This window comes from Lonchura striata, chromosome 11 (assembly GCF_046129695.1).
Source record: "Lonchura striata isolate bLonStr1 chromosome 11, bLonStr1.mat, whole genome shotgun sequence".
Classification (NCBI taxonomy): domain Eukaryota; kingdom Metazoa; phylum Chordata; class Aves; order Passeriformes; family Estrildidae; genus Lonchura; species Lonchura striata.
The window spans coordinates 16,884,243-16,890,242 of record NC_134613.1 but is presented as its reverse complement, the minus strand read 5'-3'; positions in this window follow the sequence as shown (position 1 = coordinate 16,890,242).

The following is a 6,000-nucleotide window of genomic DNA, read 5'->3' as shown; positions in this document are numbered from 1 at the left end:
CCACGGTGCTTAATCTGCTTAATTGAAACCCCTGATGGATTAGAAACTTCCAGCAGCCTAACCCTGCCTGAGCATCCAGCAGATATCACAGGAAGATAAACCATGGCTCTTTGTTCTTTTTCAGGAAGCTCTTTGCAAGCTCCTGCCTTGACACAAAGCACTAAATTGTGTACTTGATAGCTTTATTATGCAGGTCCCTCTGATAACCCAGGTATCTGTGGCAGCTTTCTGATCCTCGCCCTGTTACCACGCTCACAAGACCCTTTCTTACTCAAGTCACCAATTTGGTGCATGTGCTTCTGGCATATGCTTCATGGAAGGTCCTCCAAAGCCTGCAGGGTTTAAGGCAAACTCACAGTCTGATTAAACACAGGCCTGATGGCACTAATGCTGTATGAATATGGAACAACACTAATGAACTCTAACGAGCTAAACCACAGGGTTTGTTTTCAAGAGCCCAGAACCTGTCCTACCTGCTGGTGGAGAAGAGGCTGTTTGCTCATTACTGCATGCTCCTGCCCATCCATGCCGAGAGAGGCTCTGCCCAGGTGGAGACCTTATTAATTTGTGAAGTTGTCTTTTGATCTCTGTATCTCGAAGCATAATGAGAAGGTTTGAACTCTGCCCGTCCCACCCTCTCCATACTTCCCACTTGCTCTGATCCCCCAGAACCTGGCAGAAAAGGGGAGAACTGCCACAGCTCTAGGATTCACTTCTTCCTGGAGAGAAGCATATTTGTGGCCTTCTAAAACACACTTCAGTAACCACAGCCATGGCTGAAGTAGCAGGAAAGCACTAGACCCTGCACACCTTCCTTTCTCTCACAAGCACACCTGACCCTGTGAGGGAATCCAGGGTGACCACGTCTCAAAAGCAGTTCTTTATTCCCTTGGCTCACCCAGGCCAAAGCAGCTCTCAGAGGCCACCTGGAGCCACTTGTGCCCCTAGGTGGAGAGGCTGGTGACCACTGATGCAGGATGTTGGCTCCTGTAGGACCTCTGCTCTGGAAGGAAGTTCCTGGTGACCAGTGCCTTCCACTGGAGCTGCTGCAGGAGCTCCTGTGCTGGCAAAGATCCACACATCCCCCTCACCCTGTGACCCATCAGAGCCTTCCCCTTATGATTCTGTCTCTCTCCCATCCAGGATGGATCCTGCACTCTTGGCACACCAGTTGAAGCTCCTTCTCAACCACTTCCTGCCCCTTGGGCTGCAGCCTCCAGAGCCGCAGCGGAAACCGCAGCAAGAGCTCCTTTGGCACCGCACTCCGTGTCCAGGAGAGCCGGCTCAGCCACGCAGTTACTCCTCTCCCATGGCTCCTCCTTCTCTCTAAAGGAAAAAACAAGCTCCAAGGCAGACATGTGTCCTCAATGAAACCCATCTGTCAGAGCCATCACCACGGTCTCACCGGGCTCTTGCCTGGTCAGGGCGTCCGGCCCCGCCATGGAGAAGCGCACGTAGCCAGTCCCAGGGGCAGCACGCACCCAGGGGGACACGAGGCTGGAGCAGGGGATGCCACGGGATGGCCAAGCAGCTGTGTCCTCTCCGAGCACTCTGCCTGGGGCTGTGCTACCTCCTTTCTCAGCAGTGACAACAACTTCCAGGCAAGGAGCCAGCTGATAGCTCTGCACATCCACAGATGTCTCCATGCAGTTCCCATATACACTGTCTGGAGTGGTGAAGAACTCCCTAGAAGAAACAAGAATAGGCTGATGGGCAGGGGTATCCACCCACCTCTCCCAGCTGCTTCACAAATTTCCTCCAAGTAACATTTCCTAGCACTTACTTGTGTGAGCCTTTTAAAGACTCCAAATGTTTCTCCCTCCCTGCCAGGAGGTTTATACCAACATGTTTTTACAACAGGCATTCAGTTAGTCATATTCCATATGTCCTCTGCAATCACCCCTCCTTCTCAGTGGGATCTCCCATCACATCGACTACTTTGTCCAGCCTCCAACAGAGCCTTTATTAGAGCATGAACCCATTTGCCTTCTGCCATCAACTCCCCCTCCAGGCATTTTCACATTTGACTGTTCTCTCTCACTTCCTTGTCCTGCCCCACAGATCGGTTAATAATAGTAGTTTCCACCTATTCTGCATTCATCCAGTGCTCTTGGAGAGTTAAGCAGCTGCAGCTCCAGTGCTGAGTCTCTCTACATGTCCCCAGCTGGCAATGGCCAGCAGTAAAACCAGTGCCTCTCACTGCAGACAGAGTGAAAAGGTGGGTTCAGCAGCCCCTCAGCTCCTAACAGGGCTTTGCACTTTACCATAGCATTCCCTTTGGTCTGTTTTCTGGGCCAGATTTGTTTGTACCTCTTTAAGATGTCCCTCAGAGACCTACAGATGCAGCCCCAGCACTTCCTTCAGCACGTGTGGTGGGGCCAGAGCAGTTATTAGGGGCTTGTGTGGTAATCTGTGTCTAATTTAGGAAGCTCTCTTCCACTCCTTGCTAACCCACCTCAGGACTGATGTAGAAAACAGAATGGAGGTCACCTGCATCAAGATCTGATGTGGTTCATTTCTGTGAGCAGGGCTGGCTTCTTGACACTGTGCTGTACACACCATTCACCTGAAAGAACCCCAGAACCTTCCCATGACCCTCCCAGAGGGAGGTGCAGTCCCTTTAGCTGTGAACAGTCTTCCTCCTCTCTTGTCTGCCTGCATCTTCTCACTTTGGTAGGCTGCTTTCTGCAAGACCTGAGACAATAACATATCTACCTGTGCTTCCTCCTGCTCCAGCTACGCCTGCACATCTGTCCCAGCTGCTGCAGGCAGGGAGAGCAGCTGTGCCAGCTGTGAGGCCAGTGAGCCCAGCACAGGCCGGGCGGCAGGGCTGTGTCTGGCAGAGCACGTGCAGCCCCACGCAGGAGGCACGTTTGCTCCTGCTGCCTGGGGTTCCTGGCAGGCTTTCCAGGGAGCAGCCCTCGGCTCACAGAGCTGCTTGTTCAGGAGCATGTCGTGTTTTTGCCTGGGCTTGCAGCTGCCTGTCAGCTGCTGTACAAACACGGCCCTGTCTCCCATCTCCCCCCTGGCCTCTTCTCACTCCTCAGCTCTGCTCTTTGCGGTGCTCAGGATTAGCCACACCTCAGCTGGGTAAACAGGAGCTGATCCTGCCCCATCAGCCAGGGGCTTTTCAGCCTCAGCTGCCGCAAGCAAGAAGTGCTCCTTTATTTTTCTCCCAAGTAAATCTCCCTTTCATCATTCAGCACATCTGAAGCCCTCAATTAGACACAGCAGTGAATGTGATCCTCTGGTTTCATCTTCTATTTTCTTTCTTTATCCTTCATTTTCTTTCTTCAACCTTTTATTCTCTACCTTTATTCCACTTAGCTTCCCTATCTTCTGATCTGTTCCTCATTTTCTCACTTCTTTTACCCATTTCTTGCTTTTACACCCATCCGAGAAAAACCACCCTTCCTTTCTGTATGTCACTTTCTGGGTGTTAAATAATGGACTAATGAACGATTCTGGTCTGAAAAAAAAAGCCCTGGAGGTTGTTCGTAACTCCAGCCAGCACCTTAGTCTTCATGTCAGCTCAGAGGCAGCATTTCCTGCAAATTTCTACCTGGCTCTGAAGGGATGCTGAGCAGGGAAGGAGGAGGACACCCATTCCCTGCAGCACAGCACCCTCTAGCCTCCACCAGGGCGGTAGCTCTTTCCTGAGCTGCAAGGAAGGAAGGACCTTCACCATCATCACTCAGCCACGCATCCTTCCATCCTGCCACACTCCCCACACATCCAGCCCTGCTCCCTGCATGACCAGCCCTACCTAACTGCAATAAAATCCTCCTGCAGCATTACTGCCAAATCTCAGGATGGATTTCATGGGAACTCTGGAGGTCAGGATCTTAAAGCTGGTCTGCTCTGAGGAGACATGTGGCAAATCAGACGTCAATTCCCAAAAACTGAGACATCAGTTTTGCAAGGTGAAGCCCACAATGAGCCAAGGTGGAGTCAGCCTGGAGATGGGGTCATTACACCATCAGCAGCACTGTTTATTTCTCCAGCCCATGCAATACATTAACTCAGAGATGGCAGAAAGGGAAGTGCTGCTCCTGCAAAGCCAAGTAAGGTCAGCCAGAGGAATGGAGTGCAGTAGCTCTGCAGCCGCTTTGTTTTCTTGGGACTCTGATCTGCAGTCTTCCAGGGGCCTGTGCATGGAGAGGGGTGGTCACCCCCAGCTCATCCTTGGCTGTGGTGGCAGACCTTCACTGCTTGGCTGAGGCTGCCAGTGCATGTCCAGGATGTCATCAGGCAGATGGAGATGCTCTGGATTAGCCTTTCATCCCAGCCATCCCACTGCTCTTTGCAGCTTCCTACTCACCTACCAACCTCACCAAACCATGCTCCCATGGACCCAATGAGCCTCACCCACAACCCTCCCTGCACCAGCATCAAGCCTGTTTCCTCTCACCTCTGCTTTCCTTCTACACCTCCAGGAAACAGAGCTCTGGCCCTCTGCTCCCAAACACCATCAGTCATTCTCCCAGATCACAACTGTAAACATTTCTTTTGTACTCACCATCATTCAAACACTGTTGTGTTCTCCCTCCCTCCCTTCCTCCCAGATCTATCCCAATTCCCACTATTTTGGCACAAAATCAATCTTCCACCTCCACTCAATTTATTTCCATTAATATCGCTCTCTAGGAAAAGGCCCTTCCCCATTCCTTAGGCAAGACAAAAATTTGGATTTTCACAAGGGGCTGCTAATCCCATTGTTCAGTTCACTGAGCATTTCAGTTTGCAGAATTGTAAACCTGCATTCTCCTCAGGCACCACTACTTCTATGGAAACTTTTCCACAGAAAGCATTTTGCAAGCAGCCACTGAAAAAAAAAAAAACCAAAAACAAAAAACAAAACAAAACATAAAACTGTGGCCTTAACAGACTCCTTTGCCAGCTTTCTGAGGCAGGACAATCACAGCCTTTCCATACTCCAACCTCAGGAACACACTATAGTGGCAAATGTCAGACAGACCACTTGGGATTAAACAGAAGACCAGTGGTTTCCTTTATTCAGCAAGATGTCTTGGAAACTCTCCAGGAGAAGCTCATACATCCTTCTGGCTCTAGTACATCCATTTGTTGAATCCATCCTGCTTTCCTCAGAGACGCCTCCTCTCCCTGCTCTCCCTGCCTGCCAGATACCTGCTGCTCTGATGCCACCTTCCCTGCACACAACCCCCCTGCTTCTGCAGGTGGCTTTAGGGACAGGTGCCACACCAAAGCACTGCCTGGCTCCTGCAGCTGCCTCTTAAGTTACCAAAATGTGTGAAAGGGGCAGAAACAGCTCTAACTGAACAAGAGGTGGCATTAGAGGTGGCTGCAGGGAACGGGCCTACTCAGCCTGGCAGCTTTTGGTGCAGAAGATATCCTGAAGGTAGTAATTTCACCTAACCAGACTCCCTGGAAAATTCAGTAGTGTTGTGGCACAGGTTCCTTTCAGGGAGATACAGATGGATCCTTCTCCCAGACCACTGAGTTTGTTTGTGGAGCCAGGCAGGGTTTGAGTGCCATGGAGATCATGGAGCAACCAAAAGCAGGACCAGCAGCACTGCTGATACCAGGGAGTGATTTTCAAAACCTCTTCCTCTGGGCAGCAGCTGTGGCTGGATGTGGGAGAAAAGCAGTGAGCTGGCTGCTGGGAAATTGTGGACAGAAGCAGCAGAACACAGCCTGGTAAAGTGCTCATCTCAGTGGCATTTCTCTTTTGGCCTAAGGAATTTGGGAATGCAATAGCCCATCTGCTCTGAAATGATCAGTGATGCTCTCTGTACAAGCAGTCTGAGCCCTCTTGGGTTTGGGAGAAAAACAAAAAAAAAATGAGTCATAAAGTCTCTAGCAATGGCTTTCTGCCATTAGAGGAGACCAGAGTCTATGGCTTAGAGGGGACAAAAAGGTGGAGAGCAGTACCAGAAGGGCTGAGGTCAGTCACTTCAGTTCTATAATTAGGAAATAAATAGCATGCTAAATAAACCCAGAGTAGAAGCTTTTGAGGAG